The sequence below is a fragment of the Tasmannia lanceolata genome, unplaced genomic scaffold, assembly GCF_043159265.1.
Source record: "Tasmannia lanceolata isolate RefF3 unplaced genomic scaffold, GAP_Taslan_0.1 ptg000019l, whole genome shotgun sequence".
Classification (NCBI taxonomy): Eukaryota; Viridiplantae; Streptophyta; class Magnoliopsida; order Canellales; family Winteraceae; genus Tasmannia; species Tasmannia lanceolata.
The window spans coordinates 4,130,990-4,155,614 of record NW_027518696.1 but is presented as its reverse complement, the minus strand read 5'-3'; the positions used below and the strand labels follow the sequence as shown (position 1 = coordinate 4,155,614).

General features: G+C 37.9%; 3 pseudogenes; 2 read left to right on the top strand and 1 right to left on the bottom strand.

The window, feature by feature from the left end:
• Positions 1-3,345: 3,345 nt before the first annotated feature.
• On the top strand, positions 3,346-4,300 carry LOC143853350 (protein DMP2 pseudogene; annotated as a pseudogene).
• A 5,098-nt stretch (positions 4,301-9,398) lies between these two features.
• Positions 9,399-10,223, top strand: LOC143853369 (protein DMP2 pseudogene; annotated as a pseudogene).
• An 11,286-nt stretch (positions 10,224-21,509) lies between these two features.
• LOC143853078 (protein DMP2 pseudogene) lies at positions 21,510-22,441 on the bottom strand (annotated as a pseudogene).
• Positions 22,442-24,625: the final 2,184 nt, after the last annotated feature.

The window sequence follows — 24,625 nt, the reverse complement described above, 5'->3', positions numbered from 1 at the left end:
GGAGGCTTTTTTTTTTTTTTTTCTTTTTGATAAAGATTTTTTCCCATTAATAACAGATTACAAGTGCACTTCTGGGGGGGTAAAGATTGCCCAGTATAAAAGGATCCGCTACAAGCTTCTGATTTGGTAAGGCGAAAGACACACTGGAGGATTGAAGAGTCTTGTTAGCATCATTTTTTTGGGGAGGAAACACATTACAGTGATTTCAATGGTATGAATACACAGAATCTTCTGTTTCTTGGGTAGAGTTTGTAAAGGCAAACTTGTGTTTTATATAGCCCGACCAAATTCAAAGATTTCTATGCCAAATTGTCAACATTCCAATTGAATACCATTTATGACCAACATCTCATCTAAAATCGACACAAACAACTCGTCCCACATGCAAACAAAATCCCTTCCTCAACATCTCCCTCAAATTGGGGTTGAGCCTCTAGCTCAGTTGGTTAATTGTTTGGTTTTGAACCTTGAGGTCCGAGGTTAAAAAAAAAACCTCAAACATTACACAATCTCCCTCCCCACTTTTTATTTGAAATGATGCAAAATATATTATTGTGCTAGGAAAAACCTCCAAGACTTAGATACAACCTCCCCTTACCACTCTAATATATGGTTACCTCTCATTGATACAGGCCAACTCACAACATCACCACAGCTCGAGACTACCTTTGTTAAGTAAGCATCCACTCTCACCCTTGCTTCTCATTGCCTCCATGACCTTCATGGTCGCGGGCTCTCTTCTCTTCCTTTAATAAACTTCCAACATTTCACACACAAAAAAAAAGCATCCACTCTCACCTGCTTTAGCGAAAGATCAGGATCAACTTCCTTCCCTTCAAACCTTCTTGATCAACTCAATAATTTTCATTAACATTATTAACATAATTTATCAATCGATTTTGCTTCTTAGACCTCTAACTCTACCTATTACACACTCAATGGACCATTAGTCCCTCAACATGCTCACTATACCCAGCCACTCACCTCGATTTTGCACCTTAATGATATAGACAAACCTAGTAACAACAACAATAACAACAACAATAATAATAATAAAAATAATAAATAGGGGTGCAACTTGGGTCTGTTTGGGTTGAGAGTTTGCTAAAAATGAATTGGAATCAACCTGAACATGACTCGATTTTATCGTAAAAGCGCAACATGAATTCCCAAAAAATTTATCATAAAAGCCCAACAAGAATTCCCAAAAATCGACCCAATTTGCATTTTGCACCCCTAAAAATGTTTCCATTTTACTTTCACTAGATTCTACTCATTCACAAGCTTCCATTTCTCACTCCATATGCCATACAGAACATAAGCAAATACGTACACTTAACTTGTAAAACCATTTCAATTACAAGATGTCTCTATAGTCATCATAGAAGACACAATTGAAGTAAAACTATTTAATGAAAGTATATATTATTAAAATTGGCACTGTCTCGTACTAGAAGAAGAGTCTTTATATGGTGTCGAGTGTGAAGTCCAGTGTAGGTGGTACGCGGGTACGTCCAAAGCCCAACCATTGATATTTGATCCAAAAACAGCCTCTTAAAAAGTGGCCTGTTGGATTAAATATCAAGGGTGGTGTCCCTACACTGGACTTCACGCTGGGGCACCATAAAATGTCTAATTCTACATATACAGAGCGCATTAAACATGTATATTTTCACCATTTTAAGGCACTGTTTTGGGTTCATCCTCACATGGAGAGGCGTATTAGACCTGTATTTTTTTTTGTGTTGACATTATTAATGTGCAGTCGATCTGCCAAGTTGGCCTAAAAAACTTTTCTAATTTGATGTTCCTATCCGTTTTGATCAATCGCTTACAGGGGCTGTTGAAAAAGAAATCATTTCTAATTCTAACCATTAGGCCACGTTTGGATACCAGCAAGATTTAGATTTGGATTTAGTTGATATTTTGAACTAGATAAGATCCTTAGAATTTCCAAATAAGTTACAACAGTGCAAAAAATTCCGATTTTCAAATCTTTTCTGCGAGACATTATTTGGAAATCAACGTTTGTGGCAACTTCCGTCACCATCGCTGCTCCTCGACGTTGCTCCGGCAGCAGCAAGGCATCCCTCTCTCTCTCTCTCTCTCTCTCTCTCTCTCTCTCAAAACATGATCATGAAGATGATTGATGTGTTTTGTATCCAAAACTCAAATCCAAATCAAAATACAAATGCATGAGGTATCCAAACGGGCCCTTACTTTATAAGGATGTTGATATTTATATTTCTTCCCTGTAATTTGTTTTTACTTGACAAGTAATGATCCTAACCATTACTTCACTTAATTAGTCTGGTCAACCAAACTAAGTGATGATAATATTTGCAATTAATCTTCACTATAATTTGTGATTATCTTTCTACATGAAATCACATGTTGAAATAGCACTAACAATTTTAAATTAACCATAGAAAAGATCAAATCTGCCATTCACAATTTCTTATCCCAATCTCAACTAACAGTAAACGACCTTACGCAGTTTCCATCATTGACCAGTAGGTACACAGGTTTTCATACTATTATTTTTCGTTTATCAACATTTAGTAAGTTTAATCGCCATCGTCGCCGTCCACGTTTTTGTCATGTTAAAGTAATCTTGGATTACTACGCTAATTTGAAACGTAATCCTCAGATTTGAATAGTTTCACAAGCGTTAATATGGTGAGGTATGTTTTACTAGGGCGCAACCTCATTTTATTACAATGTAGCGCTCCCCAATGGATCCTACCACTCTTTAATCCGAACCATCCACTTGATAGGCCTTGATTTTGATATCATGTAGCCAAATTCGTGCCAAACACTCAAGTCTAACGTCTAATAATGTTTGTTTTTGTTTCAACAGAAAAAAAAAAAATTACATTGTATTTGATGTAACTTTTGTATGATTGGAGTAATGTTTGGGTCATAGGAAATCCAAAGCAAGATCTCTCAAATTCACGGTTTGGATCAATCAAAGGTGGGATCCACTATCTCATAGTGGCCTTGCCACATTTTGTATTACAATGAGGTCGCAGCCTACCAAAACATTCTTCCTTAGAGAGAAAGTACGGAGCAAGATGATTTCTTTTCCATGCCAATCACTAACCTAACCGGTAGGGGTACCTTCCAAACCCCAGCTTATCCATAAAAAAAGAAAAAGAAAAATCACTAACCTATCCTAACATCCATATCTTTTTTCAGTTGAACAACTGAAGAATATTATTATACAAGAAAAAACCATGAAACCTTGATTATGAAAAACGTGTACTATACGCCAAAGAATAGAAGCTTTAATGTAATACTATTGAACCTGCACGCAAGCATTTCATTTGTCACCCCTCATTCTTAGCCACATTTCTCCTATATAAATAGATCCTTAAAGAAAGCCAAAAACCCATAAAGAGAGATCAAAGACAAGAACACCCAAATGGCAGGAGAATCAACGAGTGCTTCTTCTAAGACCACTTTACAAAGCATTGGAGACAGTACATTTATAGGTGTAGGCAACCTCATCAAGCTTCTCCCCACAGGAACAGTCTTCCTCTTTCAATTCATCTCTCCTCTCTTAACCAACAATGGCAAGTGTCACACCATTGACAAGTACTTAACTGGTGCTTTGCTCTTGCTCTGTGGTTTTTCGTGCAGTTTCGCCTCTTTTACAGATAGTTATACCGGCAAGGATGGGAGGACTCACTATGGTTTAGTGACTAAAAACGGGTTACAGCCCTTTTCGGATTCAAACTCTACATCGATGAACTTTTCGAAATATAAGCTCCAATTCATAGACTTTGTTCACTCTTCTTTCTCACTGTTTGTGTTTGCAGTCGTCACGATCTTGGATGCCAACACCGTCAATTGCTACTTTCCGGCAGCCGAGTCGACCCAGAAGACATTGCTTAAGGCCTTGCCTCCTCTTGTGGGTGCCCTCTGTAGCTTTGTTTTCATGGTTTTCCCTAACAAGCGCCATGGCATAGGGTACCCTATCACTACGACTACAGATGAATCAAAACCAAGCACCAGGGCATTGTTGGGATAGGGTACCCTATCAGTCAGACTGCAGATGAATGCTAGGCTTGTAGACATCAGTAGTATTACGTTTTTATGGTTTAAAGAGTTTGTTGTTTGATCTAGTAGAAGAAGGTCCAAGGCCATTTTCCGATTCTACCTTGTGTGATTATTATTATTTAATCTGTTGTTAAATCATGTGTACTAATGGTATCTTGTTTCAGTAATTCGATTGTAACAACACTTGTACTATTTGTTTTTAGCGTTGATAATGAACATTGTTCTTTGTTTACGATTTCTCAGTATTTGTTAAAAACTTAAAACTAATACATTGCAGTGTCAGGGACTCAGGGAGCTTCCTAAGAACTCTCCCTATTACTGTACTTCTTACCAAAAATTAATTAACAATTTTAACGACAGAAATACTCCTCCATGTTTGATAAAATGACAATCATACACCTATCTAGATACACATGTGAATGTTACTGAGGGCTGTCTAGGACAACCTTGACACAAGCGTGTCTTCATGGCATTTCCCTTGTTAATATTGTTTGCCATGTCAATGTTATTCATGTTTAATTTCAAAATTTTGGGACAAGCCTAGTGATGGGACAAAGATCAAATTAGGCACCACAGGCATATCTTGAGATTGTCATTAGCCCTTCTATGTACGCCCCGCTAGCTATAACATATTTTGGCCATTAAGTCCTTAATCTTAGCCTCACTAGTAGACCACTTATTAGTATATTTGTAAGGTAAAAAATCATCAGGTTCCTCTATGTAGTATATTCTCATCACTCTACCTGAGTGTGCCATTATCTTTTCTCGTTGAGACCACATTGATGTGAATCTGTAATCTCTTTTACACTTGGATCGAATAACATTATCTTTTTCAAAAACTTGATCACTGATTAGTATATCTAAGCTCCGTTACCATGTAACGACAAATGCTTATTCATTTGTGTGTGTGTCCGATTAGTTTTAATTTGGTTGTTAGACCCTCCCTGTTAGCCCCACTAATATATCACTTATTATTACATAAATTAAGGGTTTTGCCAACGAGAGTGCCCTAAGGGCACACGTCAAGGTGCGTTGGAAATGATATTTTACACATCTTTTGATATTAAAATCATAAAATATGAGTATTTTTATCAAACAGTTTGTAAAATGATTGCAAAATATCATTTCCAGTGCACCTTAACGGGTGCCCTAAGAGCACTCGTTAGCAAAACCCATAAATTAAAGGACCCTCTAAATAAAACTTGACTTGTGGTGGTTCAAGTCATTTTTTTTCATGTGTAATCAAACAATGGAAGAAGATGAAATTTTGGAAAAGTTTTTCTAACTGACTTTTCCAAAAAAAAAAAACAAATGAATTTCTGCAATCCCAACAGGGCCCAACTGAAAAGATTTTCTCAGAGAGTGATGGGAAAAAGACTTTTTGTACAGAAAGACAGTTACTACCAAGTACCAACTATGGGGGTAACATTTTTTCTTATACAGATTTCAAGAAAAAGGAAAGAAGAAGGCATAACAATCTGTTCGACAACATAAAATCGATCAAGACTGAGTCAATTAGTTGGGTGGGTTAGGACTAAACAGAAAACCTCAGCCACTCTTTCATTTTCTTCTATTTATTTTCAACCTTCAACAAAAGAAAGAGAACCACTCTAGTCGTCCATTAGTTTCCACTCAAATGTGAGGGGTCACATAAGGAAGCAAAGGGCGATGAAAGTCAAGAGTTTTGGGTAGCCTTAGGCCGTGTTTGGGTTGGGGGAATTTTCTGCGAAAGGTCGGAAAGAAAAAATATCTAAAATTTCCTAGAAGGATGCTAGATTTACAGGTGCCCTTGCAAAAAAGGGAGCAAAGGGATTGATCAATGGGGAGAAATGATAACTTGAACAGTTGAACCAACCCTACTCAATTGTTGCTTCGACGGACCTTCAATTTATAACAATCATATTATTTCCTTCTAAATCTTATTTAGAAATTTTTTTTCCCAATCTGGGGTCCATGGCACCTGATCACTATGGGGGACTTATTTAACCGTTGGATCATGCTAGATCGCTTTTCAAATGTTCATATCACTTCTTGAATGACTCTTGGTTTATGTAAAACTTCCATTCTCTCCTGTGACTGTTAGATCGCGTGTGATCATGAATCTGTGCTCCAGATTGCACTCGTTCGGCTAGTTATTGTTGGTACATGACAGGTCACGATCTGACGATCCAGAGTGCACCCACTCAGATTCCTATCGTTACCACTCGATTGCACAGTTAGGAATTAATCCTAGCGTTGGATGTGGCCTTTGCAAGATCAATGGCCCAGATCATTTTAGTTTCACTAGATCCAACTCATTCACGAGCTTCCACTTCTCACTTTACGAGTTCAACTTTACCACCGTACTTGTAGTACCGTTACAATTACAAGATGTCTCTATTGTCATCATAGAAGACACAAGTGTAGTAAATCTCTAGTCTATATATTATTAGAATCGGCACTTGTCTTGCACTAAAGAGGGAACGACCCAAAGATATTTTTTTTTTACCAATCATCGGCCTACAACTGAATATCAACATTAACCATTGTTGGGGGTTCCACGAAAAATCAAATAATCCCACATTGGAAAAGGAAAAGGAAAATGATGTGGATGGGCTTATAAGGGCTTGGGCACCCTCCCCTTAACAACTAGCTTTTAAGGGTGAGTCCTACTCGGGTCTCAACAAGTGCTATCAGAACTGGGGTTACCATAACCCCGGTATGCCCTCAAGGATGGAGAAAATCGCTCTGGGAAGATCTCGGTAAATCCAGTGTACCTTCGAGAATGGTTAAATTCCTTCGAAGAAGATCTCGTGGTTCCCACGTTGATGCCATGTAGAGGGGCGTGATTATCCACATTGCTTCCGCGTGGAGGGGGAGATTGTTGGGGTCACATGCAAAAGCAAGTAATCAACCTTTAAGTAAAACCATCTTAAAGAAAGTGAAACTCTTTACCTTTAATCATAGTATGAATCAATTACTCGAAATTGCTATTAGAACACCCAAAACACTTTAGTAACATTCTATATTAACCACAATATCGTAGTACTTGTAAATAAAAGAGGTTCCAATCCAATCAAAGAAGAAAAACGTTATAAAGAAATGTCTAATACCACATATACAGACAATATTAAACATGAATTTTTCACAAGTTTTAAGGCACTTTTCTGGGTTCATCCTCCCATACAAGGACAGTTGAAAAAGAAAAATCATTTTCTAATTCTAATTATTACTTCATAAGGTGCTAATATTCATATTTCTTCCCTATAGTCTGTCATTACTTGACAAGTAATGATCCTAACCATTACTTCACTTAATTAGTTTGGTCAACCAAAATAAGTGATGAAAATATTTATAATTAATCTTCACTATAATTTGTGATTATCTTTCTACATGAAATCACATGTTGAAATAGCCCTTACAATTTTAAATTAACCATAGAAAAGATCAATTCTGGCATTCACAATTTCTTATCCCAAACTCAACTAACAGCTACAAGATTACATAGTACCATCATTGACCATTAGGTAAACATGTTTTCTTACTATTATTTTTCGCTTATTAACATTTAGTAAGTCTAATCGCCACAGTCGCGGTCCACGTGTTTGTCATTTTAAAGAAATCTTGGATTACTTACGCTAATTTGAAACGTAATCCTTAGATTTGAATATTTTCGCAAGTGGTAAGGTGAGGTATGGATTACTAGGAAGCAACCTCATTTTATTATAATGTAGCGTGCCCATTTCGGCATAATGGGTCCCACCTCTCTTTAATCCGAATCGTCAACCTGATAGGCCTTGATTTTTTGATCTCGTGTAGCCAAAATCATTCCAATAACTCAAGTTTAGAACCTAATAATGTGTGTTTTTTTGTCATTAAACATAGACAGCTAAAAACTACTTATGGGCACTGCTTCACATTCCACAACAAAAAATATATATTATTTGATATTACCGTTTAATGATTTGCATAATTTTTGGGCCGGCCATCCAAAACACCTCTTAATGAGCCAAACTTTCACTAATTACATTTCGATCCCCCACAAATGTGTGAATTAGCACATCTTATGAATATTTTAGTCCGGTGCGAGACGTACGTACACAAGATTTATTTGTTTCCTCAAAATAGATATGGTCATAATCTTAAGGACCCGATCGCTTCAATATTCGAGGGATCATGTACAATGGCCAATAAGTATGTCCCATAGTCCTATCACCACTGCTCGATGTATTCCGTGTATTTTTCTTTGACAGTAATTACTTCTTCAGTCTGAAATCTTGAAACCATGCTCGTTATGGAAATATATTTATTGAAATAGAAGTCCGACTGCTGAGAGTATTTTCAGTCATTCAATCATACAAGTGATTTTTTTAGTACAGTAAGAGAGTCGGATTAACAACGCTAAAATGGTCTTTCCATGTAATAAAATTTCATAATTAAAATTCAAACATCACCCACCTGGCCTAACAGACCAATTGCCTCTAACATCATAAGACCCATATCCAAAGCACACATTTTAAATTGGGAAGTGATATTTACGCCCCTTTTGATCACCAGGGACACCCAGCACCAGTGTACGTGGCAATCAAACGCCCTGGATTCTTCTGACGTCAAGTACATTAGCCCCCCTTTAGTCATTGATACACTCGCACTAGTTGTCCATAGTAATCAAAAGGGTCGTAAATCTCAGTTCCCAATTTAAATTTTATTTCTCTAATATTAAGGTCCTATTAATAAGGCGCTGTTCGTTTGAGAGTGTGACAACCGATTGTTAGTCCCAAACCTATTATCGGACTCAAATTTAAATGTAATTTTGAGTCCAATAATAGGATTTGGGCTCACTTCACAATCTCAAACAAACAGGCCCTAACTATTGTTTCTGGTTATCACAGTATAGTGTAATCGATTGTGCTCTTGAATCGACTATCTTTAATTCCCCCAAAAACCTTTTTTGACATACTCCATTACGATTAAGAACAATCAAATGTGGAACCCACACTATGTCATCACGGCACCATATATTTGCAAGGAAAGCATTCCTACTTAGGTGTATTCTCCAAGTTAGAATCCTCCCTAGCCCTATTGCTAGAAAGGGAACGACGGTATTGAGTAAGATGACATCTTTTCCATATCAATCATTAACTTAACCTAACTTCCATTTCTTTATTCATTGCAACAACTGAAGAATATAATATAAGAAACCATGCAATTCTAGATTAGAAAAACGTGTACTTACACCAAAGATTAGGACCTTTAATACAACTCAAACCATTGAACGTGCACGCAAGCATTTCCATGCTATCACCCTTATTCTTAGCCACATTTCTGCTATAAATACATAAGGAAAAATCCTTAAAGCCAAAAACCCATAGAGAGAGATCAAAGATAAGAACACCCAAATGGCCGGAGAATCAAGTACTTCTTCTAAGAGCACTCTGCAAACGATTGGAGACAATACATTTACTGGAGCAGGCAACCTCATTAAGCTTCTTCCCACAGGAACAGTCTTCCTCTTTCAATTCCTCTCTCCTCTCTTAACCAACAATGGCAAGTGTCACACCATTGACAAGTACTTAACTGGTGCTTTGCTCTTGGTCTGTGGTTTATCGTGCAGTTTCGCCTCTTTTACGGATAGTTACACCGGCAGCGATGGGAAGATTCACTATGGTTTTGTGACTAAAAGTGGGTTACAGCCCTTTTCGGATTCAAACTCTAAATCGATGGACTTTTCGAAGTATAAGCTCCAATTCATAGACTTTGTTCACTCTTCCTTCTCATTGTTTGTTCTGGGAGTCGTTGCGATCTTGGATACCAACACTGTCAATTGCTACTATTCGGCAGCCGAGTCGACCCATAAGACATTGCTTAAGGCCTTGCCTCCCCTTGTGGGTGCCCTTTCTGGCTTTGTTTTCATGTATTTCCCTAACAAGCGCCATGGCATAGGGTACCCTATCTCTCAGACTACAGATGAATCAAAACTAAGCGCTATGGCATAAGGTGCCTATCACTCAGGCTACAGATGAATCCTAATCTTGCAGACATCACTACTATTACATTTTTATGGTTTAAGAAATTTGTTTCATCTACTAGAAGAGGGCCAAATGATTCTATCTAGTACGTGTTTATTATCATTATTTAATATGTGGCTAAATAATGTGTTATATGGTATCTTGTTTCAATAATAGGATTATTGGATTGTAACAACTAACAACACTTGTATTTTTTGTTTTTTTTAGGGTTGTCTTATGATTTGTCAAAATTTATACGTGGTCATGTCAGGGAGCTTCATAAGAACTCTCCCAATTATGCTGCTTCCCACCAAGACATTAATGAACAATTTTAAGGACAAAAATGCCCCCTCCATGTTTGATAAAATTAAATGACAATCATGCACCTATCTAGATACACATGGCAGGGTTACGAGGGCTATCTAGGACAACCTTGACACAAGCGAGTCTTTGTGGCATTTCCCTTCTTAAAATTGTTTGCCACATCAATGTTGATCATGTTTGATTTGAAATTTAAAACCATGGTTGAGGTTAAACTTTGATGGCTCTAGCTTTGAAAACATGTACGGAGCCAACGGGTATAGGAGGCGTTCTTAGAGAGAAAAATGGCCTTTCCAAGTGGGCCTTTTTTGGGGTGATTAAAAATGAAGGACTCTCATGAGAATGAGATAAGGGTGATCTATCAAGGCATTCGATTGATTGTGGTTAGAGATTTGGATAATCTTATAGTGGAGGGAGACTCCCTCAGTGTTATCATGGCTGGATGGACGATCTCCCCACCCATGGTGATTTTCGGAGTTCATAGACGAGATATTGGACTGTGTGGAGGGCACGTCAGGAGGTCAATGAATGGAGAGACGGATCATCTAGCTCGCACTAGAGTATCTAGATCGACTCTAGAGATTTTCGATTTCTTACATGTGAAGCAACCAATTACTACAAGCTTAATCTTTTCTTACATGTGAAGCAACCAATTACTACAAGCTTAAGCTTTTGGAGGAATTTGTTGTTTCACATGGTATTAGAGCTATTGCCTCACGGTAGGTCCTGTATTCAAAACCAATATTTTCTCCTTGTTATTGAAAATCCACATATGGCCCCACTTTTTTGCGTTGGTTGTACACGTGGATTTTTTAATATCAAGGAGTTGTGAGTTCGGAACCAAGAACCTGCCATGAGGCAATAGCTCCAGTACCATCTGAATCAACCAATTACTCCAAAAGCTTAAGCCATTAGAGTTGGTGTTATGTAATCATCTATACATCAACACTCTCCCTCACATGTGGCCCCTCCCATTTTTTTTGGGTTGGCCGTACACATCCACTGCCAAATAGTGAAATACCCATTTTTCCTTTCCTAGGCATTGACGAACTAACAAGTAAAAAGATTTTCTGATCAGGAGGTGATGGAAAAGAAGTCTTTTTCTAGAATACCATTTTGAGTGGAAAAACCATTCCTACCAATTATGGGGATACCATTTTTCCTTATCCAGGATTTCAATAAAAAAGAGGAAGAAGATGTCACGACGATACGTTTACAAACATAGAATCAACCAGGACTGAGTCAATCAGTTGGGTGGGCAAAGAGAAAACCCTCTTTCATCATCTTCTATTTATTTATTGTCAACCCACAAGATACTATTAGAAACTACTGGTCCGTAAGTGGGGGGCTGTTCGGAAGCTCTCTGGTACTAGACTAGTGCCTTCCTAGAAGCTCTCATGCTTAAATCATGTTCAAATAGGGCGAGCTCTTCTTCTTTTGGGTATGATATAACATGAACAACCACCAAAACCACGTGTGAAATGTGTACGGGTGGGTTTAGTCATTTTTAAATACACAACATTACTTCTTCTAAAGTTCTTTGGGAGGTTCCCACGTGGTTTTTGATATTGTAATGCACAAAAACAGGTTGGAAAGATGCCTCTAGTAGAAGTATGCGTATTCATTAAAAAGTCACACTTTCAAGAACATCAAAGTATATAAAAGGTTAGGGAAGTGATATATTCACCAAGAAAAAAAAAAAAAAGGTGAATATTTCATGGAAAATGATACTATAAGGGCCACACCCCTTCTAGTATGTTGAGGACTACTCTTTTTACACTAGAAGTGGTGTGGCCCAAGGACGAAAAGGGGGTGAAAATATCACTTACCTAAATAAACAATTGACCTTCTCTTCCTTGATCTTAATAAAGCTGAAATAAGATTCACCCATATTTGAATTCTGGCACTGGTGTTTAATCTTATCAATGGTCCTGATCATAGACCCCCAAATGTAACCCAACTAAATTTGATCATTAGACCTAAACCTAGTGTGGGATAGGCTTTGAGGTTTGGCGATCTCTAGTAAGCATGGTTAAGTTGATAAACAAATTAGGATTTGTCGATCACACAAGGAGTGTGGAGAGGAGTTAAGTAGGAAAAGAGGAGGAGGTAAGGAGGTCGATCTCCGATTTTCGGTTGTTAAGGTTTGAAAGTTTTTTGAGATTTCAATATACAATTGTCAAAGGAGATGGGAAATTAAAGGATGAGATCACATTTTTCGGGTCAAGCCAACATTTTTATAAAGGGATTTGTTAGGCAATTTAGTGGAAAGCCATTTCGCAGCTCACTTTTGCATGAGAGAACAGCCACCTCATATGAATAAAATAAATAAGAAAAAAATCAAATAAATAAGACAAATATGATGAAAAGTAAGCCTATGTGGTTGTTGTCTCATGCAAAGTCAGGAGCGAAATGGCTTTCTGCAAAACTGCCTAGCAAATCACTTTTTTTTAAAGGAAAATGATATAATGGCCCCCTTTCTTCTCTGGGCATCCCCTTTTTTAAAAAGTAGAGTCATAAATACACTATACACTAGAGGGGTGGTCAAGAAATGTGGAGGAATATATCACTTCCCTTAAAAAATTTTGCAATGGCTGTTTGGTTGCCGGGTTTTTTTTTTGTTCCTGGGAGTTATGTGGGAGAAAAAAAATACCCTTGGAGATAGGTGGGAAAAAAAAGAGTCCTAGAAGTATCCTGGTAAAATAAAAATCCCATATTTGGTTGACCGGATTATGGTGGGAAAAAAAAAACCCTTTGTTTGGTTGTTTGAACTGTTGGGTAGAAAAAAATTCTTCTCAAGCTTATTTTTGGTTCTTGAGTTTATTTTTGTTCCTGGGGTTATTTTGGGATGGGATGAAAAGGCAATAATTACAAAAGTGGGATAAAAAAATTCACCACACAAGCAATCATTACAAGAGTGGGATTAAAAAAAACCTAGTGCTAAAAGGCAACCAAACATGGGATGAGACCAACATTTAACTAACTCTTCCTGGGACAAAAATTTAACTGGCAAATAGACTGCTCTACGATAGTCATCCATCCACATGCCAAACAACGGCACTAGTCCGTGGGTGTTAAAAAGGTTTAATGGATTTGGACTTAAAGAGACCGATTCCATCTCCTTATGTTCAACCTTGTCCATCATGCAACAATATTTCCAAAAATAGACCCGGGCTCTACAGTAATTGCGTCAACAGGCTTTGTTTGACAGCAACTCTTCTCGTCTCGGCATCTCCTTTCGTCAAGTCAAGCTACTCAGCTCCGACTCCGCTACTCTGCAACCTCACTGCCATTCATCATTGAGCGGAGCAAGATAATAAAATCTACATCTGATCCGATCTAAACAAACAAAGATAGAGAAAAAGAAGTGGCGAGGGTCTGATTTTTTTTTTTCCGAGACCCAAAAAAACCCGGAAAATAAGTTTGAAACAAACAGTAGAAATCCAAATACTGGAAATGCTTCCGACCTTCTAGAAGATAACAAAGGTGTGAACATTCTCATTCCCGTTTCCAAAATCCAACAGACAAAAGGATATAGATGACAGATAAATCTTACGAGAGAGTGGCTGACGTGTCAGATGTGGGGCCCACAATCATTCAACCCTCCAACTCATCCAACGGTGTTGCTCCGCGTTACGTTGCCACTTCCTCCCCCAACTTAATAATTTACTAAGAAAACGGGATTCCGTTTTGTGAAAAAAAAAACGACATCATTAATTGTAGCCTCGTCTACTAAATGACAAACCTCAATCCCCATAAAAGCAATAAGCCAATAAATACGTCTTGAAAAGTCAAATCAACGGTCACATCATGCCCGTATTATTTCCAAAACCGAATCCCGTTTTCAAAGTATTTTCCTTTTCAATCAATATCAATAATATTCTCCCTCCTCTCTTTTGTTCCTTCCACCCCTTCTATTTACTATAAAAACCCCTTTCTCTGCTATTAAGCTTAAACGCTCAGAATAGAGAAAAAAGATGATGAGTTTCTGCAAGAGCATTCACAATCTTCTAGGGTTTTCATCACAATACGAAGACCAAAAGCATTTCTCACATTTCTCCCTTCCTTATCCCGCCGGAGGATTGAGCTTAATCGCTGCCGGAAAGTTTCAAAAGCCGGCGAACGTCGTAGAATCTGCCGGCATCAGATCTGCCGGAATCGTGAAAGATCCGGTGTTCTACGATGACGGAGGTGAGGGTTTAAGGTCGTGTACGGAAGGCCTAGGGTTTGAGAGCTCAAACGAGAGAGGAAAAGAGGATATAGAGATTGAAAATGATTGTGAAGTGAAGAGGAGTAGGTCTAGAAGAAGGAGGATTAGATTCAAAAAACGAGAGGAGGTAAAATTTCCTCCTCTTTTGCCTTCGTTAAATCCAGATGGAAGGAGAGATTCGTTTTTTAAAGCTGTGAGAAAAGACGGGAGGTTTATGCTGACGGAGGTGAAGATAGATCGGAGAGAGATCTTCTCTGCATTGAGAGAGAATGGACGGCTGAGATTACAGTTTGTCAGATCTCAGAAAGATTATGAAGAAGAAGAGAGAGTAGAAGAGACGAATGTAGAAGAGAAAAAGGAAGAAAAACAGTTTCGTTGGAGATGTAATGAGATGAGTAACCATCATTTCTCACACTGGAATTCTCGTTGCGTGACAATCTCCTGAGCGAGTCGACGGAGTTAATTCGGACGAGAGAGTGAGTTACAGTAGGATTCTCATTTTTCGGCTGTTACTGTTTCTTCTGTTCACTTGTTTTTCCAGGAAAGGAAAAGAAAATGTTTCTCGAGAATTCTGACGAGGCATTAGGGAACGGTTTCCTAGACTGTTTCAGGGCTGTTCACTTACGTAGGAAAAGGTTTAGAAAACAGTTGCCCTTCTTTCTGTACTAATTTCCCACAGATTTGCTTTACAGGAACGCAAGTGAACAGAGCACAGAGGAATGGAAGATTGGTTTTCGAATTTTGGATTATTCTGAAGGTGGAGATATTTTCATTAAAGCTGTCCTTATTTAGAAACCTTTTAAACGTGGAAAGTAAGAAAATCCGGAAAGTAGGGGGCTAAAGTGGCCTTTATATTTCTATTGGGATTTGGGATTTATAAACGGATAATATCCCCCAAAAAAAAACCCTCAAAGGAGGTGAATTTATCCTCAGGCATTATCACATAAACGTTAAAAGGGGGGATTTTATCCGCTTAGGGGGTATCATTTCCCGATATATAATTGTAAATTGATATTTGATCCTGATATGAGTTGTTAATTAGTACTAAAGAGAGAGGTTTATGTATAATTTGTGTTGAAAGATAGGTGACTCTTTTTTTTTGGAATGCAATTCTTAGTCCAGACCAAAGCATTAGAGAATGAAATCGAATCAAGATCAAATATTCTGAGATTAGAAGATTTGATTTGATTAGGTAATATTAGTTGGTTGGGTTAGATTAGGCAAGTGAATTAGATTATGATAGTGAATTTCAATAACTGTCTTATTCTCTTGCTATGTTTATCATTTGAGTGTTCTATAAAAACACTCCGCTCCTTGTGCTTAATGTAAATCATCCAAGAATTAGTGAAATCTTAATATCTATCACAAAAATAATGTGAAATGATTTCTGCGCTCCACTAGTCTGTCGTGTAGTATTTAAAGGGATTCTATCACATAAGACATTTTGCGTACGGACTGTTGGAAGAGAGAAGCAGCCGCCACCTGGCTGCTCTCTCTCATGCAACAGCTGGTCCGTGAAATGCCTTCTGCTATGGCCCCTTAGCAACTCCCTTACTTTTGTTAAGGGATTTGCTAGAGAATTTCACATAAAGGCATTTGCGGCTAGCTTTTGCATGAGAGAACTGCCACCTCATATGAATAAATGAGTAGGGCAAAATCTACTGAAAAGTGAGCCTGTGTGGAATTTTTTGGAAAGGCATTTCACGACTAACTTTTGCATGGGAGAACAGCTGTGGCGGCTACTTTCCGGCCAATTTTGTCTTATTCATTTAATTCATCTAAGGTCGCTGGAGAGAGATAGACACATGGGGAGTCGATTTAAGATATTTGGGAGTCGATTTAACACTCCCCAATCAATATCATACTAGTATTCGGGGGCCATGCAATGCTTGTTGTAAAATTGTGGGCCCCGCCCCATCATAACATGAGGTATAAAATATTGGGCCCCATCATAATTCATAGGTTTGGATAGAGATGGTGGGCTCTATCTTATCGATATTAGTGGTAAAATGTTGGGCCCCAAAAGACACGGTGTAAATAGGGCGTCCTATACCACCAATTACACGAGTATAAAATTGTGGCCCCACTCTATGCATTGGTTTAGGTGGAGATTATGGCCACCTGGTGTGTAAAATGGCGGGCCCCACCCAGCATGTCTCTTTTCCCAACTTTTTAACGAAAACGGTTCGTCTTCCCAGAAGCTGAATGGAATAGGTGGGTCGATCACTTCTGCATTGCAAAGGGTACACTAGGGCCCACCTCTTCTAATGATTTAAATCTAAAAAATCTTCTCCATGGGATGATCTGAACCCTCAAATAAATTTTTGGTGTAAAATGGGTGGTTCAAAAGCAACAAATTGTTGAGATAGAAAATATTTTTGGGCCATTACCTAGTTTGCTGTAGGGACCAACTATGAATGGTTTAGATCATCCAAATAATATGAAATCAATGGTGAGATTCAAGGTGGGACCAACAGATAGTCAATCTCCAGTGACTATTAAATCCACTCTCGGGCAATAGGAGAGCCCAAGTAGGCCCACTAGATGATCTATCCAAATTTGAGGAGAAAATGAGACCCACAATGATGATCTATCCATACAGAAATGAACCATCGTACAAATAGATTAAGGCACCCTAAAATTTGAAAGTTGTTTAACTCAACTCTTGAGCGAGTAACCACATAGATTAAGGTATTCTGTAAAGACAAATAATCAAATTAACAAGAACTGGCTACATGATTCATCGATCTCTACCGGACGGCCCATGATCCACTACATCGCATATCGCTCGACTGATAAATAAAATAAGACTTAACACATGGTGAAAACTACTAATATATATGAATTATTAGATAAAGATGGTCATGTCAAACTATGGATTACAAACTTAGAATATAATCAAATATAATCTTGAATAGAAATTGAGCAAGACTAGTGGTACAGAGAAAATCTATGTACCCATTAGTCTTTCTTGTTGTCTCCTTTCAATGAGACTAAGCATGCTCTTCATAAAGCATGGACATATGGCTACGAATTTGAGGATCTTTTTGGACTAAAATTCATGCTTATTACTACTCTTAAGAGGATTTAGAGTATCTCTACAAGAACAGCCCATCTGGACTTAGCTATCTTTTTTCTTCCAGGGGAAATCAACCAAGATTTGGAAGGCTAGATCATGCCATGGGTAAGACAGATCCAAAATTCAAGGTGGACAAAGCCTAAAGTGACGTGGACGGGTTAACTATAAGGACAAATTCAGTAGAAGAAGCTTCTGAGTAGGGGCCTGCCACGTAAGCAAGGGTAGTGGGCCACACAGATGCTCCGCCGGGATGTGCCATTACTGTAGCTTTCCCCGTATACCTGACATTTTTTTTTTGATAGGTAGGCTGGGGTTAGGCAGACTCCTACCGGATTGTATTAGAAAAAAGAAAAGTGATACATGAAGCATAAGGGCTTCCCAATCCCATAATGGGAAATGGAAGCAAGGCCAAAAATAGGGCTGTGCATTATTCGGTTAAAACCGAATTTGGTCGGTTATTTCGGTTCGGTTTTTGGATTTTTCGGTTCGGTTTCGGTTACACTATTTAGCATAATTTCGGTTCGTTTTTGGATTTTTCGGTTCGGTTTCGGTTACACTATTTAGCATATTTTGGTTTTCAGTTTTCGGTTCGGTTTTTTAAAATTATTTGTTAATTAATATATTTTATGTCACTCTCTTTTTGACTTTTCAAATTAATTTAAATATTTGGCATGTGGTCTTGTCTTTTCTGCCCAACAGTAGCCTAATACAACCTTGTTTTAAAGCAAAATGTGGTCTTGTCTTTAATGCCTTTTGTCACGTCAAATCACATTAAGAGGTGGATTTGTCACTCTCTCCACTGATTTGTTTTCTACTTTTCTCTACTTTTTAGTTCTAAATACAAGCTAAATGGGAGGTTTATAATCTTGTTCTTGTGTTACCCATTAATTCGGTTATAACGGAACAAACCGAAGAACCGATTTTTTTTTCGGTTTCGGTTCAAGTGCGGTTAGAACGTAATTCGGTTCAGTTTCGGTTATCTTTTTTCAGTAACCGAAATATTTCGGTTCGGTTATTTTCAGCTATTTCAGTTCTGTTTCAACCGAATGAACATCCCTAGCCAAAAATACAAAGCACCAAGGCTACAACAGGATCAAGCCTAGAAACAAAAACCAGAAAAAAAAAAAAGAACAACAAACAAGGGAGCATCAAATCAGATGACCCAAAAACAAACAGCAACAACTGAAATCCAATGGAAGCAATCCTTGCGAGCTCGCAAGGACAGCCCAAACTCAACTTATCCGATTGGAGAGGGGCGGGGACTTTCCTTTTTTCTAATGAACCATTTGCCATTTTTCTTCCATATTGGTATTGGGAGGGGATGATTTATCAATTAATTTCTCCACATCATGTTGAGTGGCTTCATTGGACACTCCGAAATTTTCAAGATTTGCAAGCACCGAAAATTTGTTGCTAAGGGGGGACCTTTGAAGGGAAGAGTTTGTAAAGGGAATAGTTTGTATCAAACAGACTTGAAATGGGACTCTTAGTGGCTTGAGGGGTCGAATTGTCTCCCCTCGGATCCGAGATTGCATCTGGAGAGACGATGGTTTGATGAATACCCGAGTATACCTAACATATAGTATGTGGTTCCAGAGAAATTATGTGTGGTGTGGCCATAATAGTGCAATATTCTTCAAAAAGTACTGTAGAAAATCACTGTCATAAAGGGGTTTTGACCAGTGAGAGCGCACTTTCCCCGTTTTTTGCAAGGCTCCTGCGAGTCTAGCATTCCTTTTACTTTTAATATGTACTTTGAACAACATTATTACTCACCTGTGTGTACTTTGAAAAACGTTCCTGAGAAGGTACTCTCTTACATTCTAAACTAAAAAAAGAGGATAAGAGTATTTTTGGATGTTTTGACTGTTAGGATTGATTTCCATAGAAAGTATGTTTGATTTGAAGGATGTTTAGGGGATTTTTTGCACTAAAAATAAGATTTTTGCACGAATTTGATCATCCTAGAGGCTGTTTTTAATTATGAAATATTTTGAAGGATTTTTGGAAGAGTTTCCATGAAAGCAAAAACTATAGAGGTGATGATTTAGGCGCTTTTTAGTTTGGGTTTCGTTAAAGAGGGCACTCGTTAAGGTGCATTGGGAAAGGAATTTTTCAATCATTTTTCACATCGTTTGAGAATTTTACAAATGTTTTGAGTCATTTTTATCAAAACATGTGTAGAATTCCTTTCCCAATGCACTTGGGCACTCATTAACAAAACCCTTTTAGTTTGTAATGCGTTTTACTCTCTTGTTTGCTGGCTAGTTTTGCAGTCCATGGATGGATTAGTTTTACTGTGGATCGGTGTAAAAGTTATCGATTGATGTGAGGACTCCAACGATTTTTTTTTTTTTTTTACTATTGAACTGTGTAAACCTATATCAAATGACAAAAATCCCAATGCAAAATGACAAAATTTTACCATTAGAAAGTTAGCTTTCGTCTAAATCAAAATTTTTTGCATTTTTCTTCTACTAAATTACTCCTTGTTGAGTTGGTGATACAAAATCACTGGTTATATTTGATTCTTAGAGTGGGTCCCACTTGGGCCTTTTTAAGTGGGATGTGTTCTCTCTATGTACAGGGATTGTATATGAAAGAGAGGGTTTGAAGAAGAACGAAAAATGTAGAGAGGAGAGGAGAGGAGGCTAGGGCAAGTGAAGAAGGGGTTTTCCCTTGGGGGCCCTAGGAGGGCTTTTGTAGTGAAGCAAAAGCAAGTTCTTTTTCTTGAGGTGAAATCTAGGGCAAGGCAAGAGAGGTTTTCTCTTGGAGGCTCTAGGAAGGCTTTTGTGGTAAAGCAAAAGGCAAGGTTCATCTACTCAAGGTTGAAGAGAAGGTTTAGGTCAAAAGAGGTGTGTTCTCTTGGGCTCTTGGAATGTCTTTTTGTGGTGAAGCAAAAATGGGTTTTTCCTCCTCTTGTTTATCAAGGTGTATTCTTCTTCTTCCATACTTCTTATCCATTGGATTTTGTTTATTGTAGCACAAGCATTGTGGTGGAGGATTTTCCAACCACTTATCGAATGAGAGTTTTTCCATGCACTCGGTGTAGAGACTTGGAGGTTATTTGTGGCTACATAGAAGGTTGGGGAGAAGGGTTTTATCGGTGGATTTTACCTGTGGAGGTAACATTGTACTAATTTGCTTATAAATAGTAGATTCAGTGTTGCCTTATCCGTGGAGTAACCCATTGTGGTGAACCACGTATATTCTTGTCTTCTTGTGGTTGCTTGTGATTTTCTGCTACCTTGGTGGTTGTGGTTTTGACGGCACATATTTTCTCCATCTTGTAAGTGTATTTTAAAATAGCGTGTGACTTCAATAATAGGTAAGTAGCCTCTTTAAGCTCAAAAGTCTAGAGGGTTATTTTCCAAAGACCATTTGTCAAACAATTTGATGTTTTAAAACAAGTTACTTGATCGAGACATGTTCAGAAGAGAAAAATTGATTTTCATTGGGATATATAACGTCAGGGGTTCGACAAGATGAGGTATCTATAAAGGTACCTAGCACGAACAAAACAGTAGAGACACATTAATGTTCAACTAAGGCAAGATAAAGCTTAGATATTTTTTGACCCTTCAAAAAAAAAAAAGCTAAGATATTTTGTATAGACAAAATATCTAGTATTAGCATAAGATAGGTATAGGAGTATTGATGTTTATTATCTCTTGTACCATTCCACACAACATCTTGTGAAGCACTAGATGTACCTATGGCCTCTAACTATTAACATTCTTCCCATCTAAGCATGTCTGAAACTTTCCAAATGAACCAAGAAGAACATTAGTATTTCAAGAAATTTAAACAAATACTGAAAAATCATAAATAAATTGCACTATGAACGATAGATAAACAAAACTGTAAAATTGGTGTTGTTACAATTCAATTATTGGAACAAAATACCACATAACTTATGATTCAACCACTTACAAAAAAAAAAAAAAATGGTTATCCCTCTAAAGAACCATTATAGAATATAATATTTTGATGTCTCCAACACTAGGACGCATCTGTAGTCTTAGTTGTAGGATACCCTATTCCATGGCGTTTGTTAGGGAAAACTATGAAAACAAAGCTACAGAGGGCACCCACAACAGGAGGCAAGACCTTAAGCAATGTCTTCTGCGTCGACTCGGCCGCCGGAAAGTAGCAATTGACAGTGTTGGTATCCAAGATCGCGACGACTCCAAACACAATCACTGAGAAAAATGAGTGAACAAAGTCTAGGAATCGGAGCTTATACTTCGAAAAATCCATCGATTTATCTTTCGAATCGTAAAAGGGCAGTAACCCATTTTTCGTCACCAAAGCATAGTGATTCTTCGCATCGCTGCCGGTGTAACTATCCGTAAAACAGTCGAAACCGCACAACAAACCACAGATTATGAGCAAAGCACCTGTTAAGTACTTGTAAACAGTACTGCTGTCACAATTACCATTGTTGGTTAAGACAGGAGAGAGGAATTGAAATATGAAGACTGTTCCTGTGGGGAGAAGCTTGATGAGGTTGCCTACTCCTGTAAATGTTTTGTCTCCAATGATTTGTAGAACGCTCTTTGAAGAAACCGTCGTTGAGTCTCCGGCCATTTGGGTGGTGTTTTCTTTAATCTCTATATGGGGTTTTGAGATTTCTTAAGGGTCTTTTCTCCTTTATTTATAGGAGAAATTTGTCTTTGAATGACAGTGATGGATTGGAAAAACTTGTGTATATCTCCAATGGTCTAGGCTTACATTGGTTAGCTTCCTCTGTTGGATATATATGATCACGTTATTTTTACTGTTCAAGGGGCCATGGCTGCTTGTAGTAAATTATTCAGGTCTTGAACTCAATAATGGATGTTTAGTTTCGGGTAAGATGCCTTCATGCCTACTAGTCTAAACATGAAACTGGTAGTTGGGTTTAGGGCCGGCAAGAAATTGTCAAAGGTAAGATTTGATCAATTTATAGAAAACATGAAGGTAAATAAATGGAAAAGAAAAGAATACATGCCGGACACGGCTGTTGATTGAAAATATGAACCAAGAAGAATGCATTTATTAAACATGAGAAAGTCCAATCGGTGAAATGTGTATTTTTAGAAGGCCTGTGAAAAAGAGGAATAAAATGTGGAAATAGACATAAATTGAACCATACTGTCAATTCAAATTGAACCAGATGAGGTTAAATTGAAAATTCAAACAGTCTGAATTATTAGCCTAAGTAAAGGGGTATAACTAAGTTGCAATCTATTCAATGAAATGCATGTAAAAATTCGATGACATATTCAGCTGCAGTGTCGTATAAGAATAATCGATTTGTGGTTGGTTAATGAATTTGAAGAGTTTAAATAATCTGAGATTGTAGTTTCATTAGGTAGGTAGGTAGATGATTCCGTGCGTGTACTTGAAGATATGATGCAATAGAGTAAAAGGCTCCGTGGAATGGTTGTTACATAGGGGATTTAACTTGGTTTTTATTTTAAAGTTTGATTAACAAAATAGGTTTTGATTGTAATTAAAAAAAAAGAGGATATAGCGTTAAAGAGTGTTTCGTGGGAGTATTTAAATATGAGAAAAACACAAAAGAGGTGAAAATTGTGCGCTAAAACTCTCTATTTGTCAAAAAAGTAAAAACTCCCAAATACTGTTGGGTATATAATATAACCCATGTATGTTCTAATATAAGCCCAATAGGTAATGGATCAGGTGTGGTGGGCCAATTTGGGCTGGAGCCCATTAACCTCTTATAACCCTAGTGTATCTCTATATATAGGGGCTGGAGGCAACAAACTTGGTATTCCAAATTAGATACCTTGGGTGTAATGCTTTAAGCATCCTTGCTTAAACCCTAATTACACTAACAATCTTAAAGCATTAAGAGCCCTAATTGTCCATCGCTTTTTTGGCCGTGGGTTTTCAAGATTGGGCGTGGTTTTCTTCTCCAAAAACGATTCTGGTTCTTGTGTTTTGTTTGGGTTTTGATTGGGCGTGGGTTTCTTCTCCAAAGCATCAAGCAGACGTACTAAATCTCTCTTGTTGGAATCATCTCGCCCGCCCCAACAAAAGAATCAGAAATTTTCACCTCTCACAAGTTTTTGGGCGAGGGTTCCATCCATCAGACGAGGTTTTCTGAGCGTGGGTTTCACTCCTTAGTACACAGCTTTGGGCCGTTTGGATTGGTGCCGTGAGCGTGGATTCAGCTACAAAAAATCCTCTCCATCGCTCGGATTCGTACCTCCAAAAGAGACAATTTTTTATTTCTCTGCCTCAAACTCTTGTGATTAGAGGGGTTTTCTCACAGAATCTTCTTTGCCGCCGGTGAAACCCATCTCCAACAGAGGGTTGCTTAAACAGAAAACAACGATTTGAGTTTTGAGAACAACTTGCAGGGACGATCTCTCTCTTGCTGATCGTACTCCTCGTTTGGATCCAACGGTGGTCTGCTTAAAACCAAAACCCTCTTTCTTGGATCAACACCCTTGTGGCCGAGTCTTGCTGTTGGTTGAACTATTGTTGTTGACTCATCTTGTTGACTCCAAGCGGCTGCTGCTGCTACGATTTTTTTTTGGAGATTGCGATTTCCAAAACTTGGCCAAAATAGAGTGGGACGAACAAACATGGTCGAATTCAACACTCTCACACGGGTTGGATCTTGTCGTCGGTTTTTGGATTGAGTACTGCGTTTCACCAATCAGGTGCACTCTTTCTAATTTTTACTATTATCTAAAAATTACAATGGAAAAGAGTTCTCTTCCGTTTGAGATGGTCAAACTTCAATCATTTGAAGGATCTGAGTTTACCTCATGGAAGCGAAAGACTCAATTCAGTCTAAAATACATGAACTGTTTTTACACTGTTTTGAGTACCTTTGCTGAGACGGATGAAGAAGTTGATGAATCTCAATGGCTTAGAGATGAGGATTTCTGCAAAGACTACTTGTTGAATTGTCTTTCAGATCGTCTTGCAGAAACCTATAGTAAATTA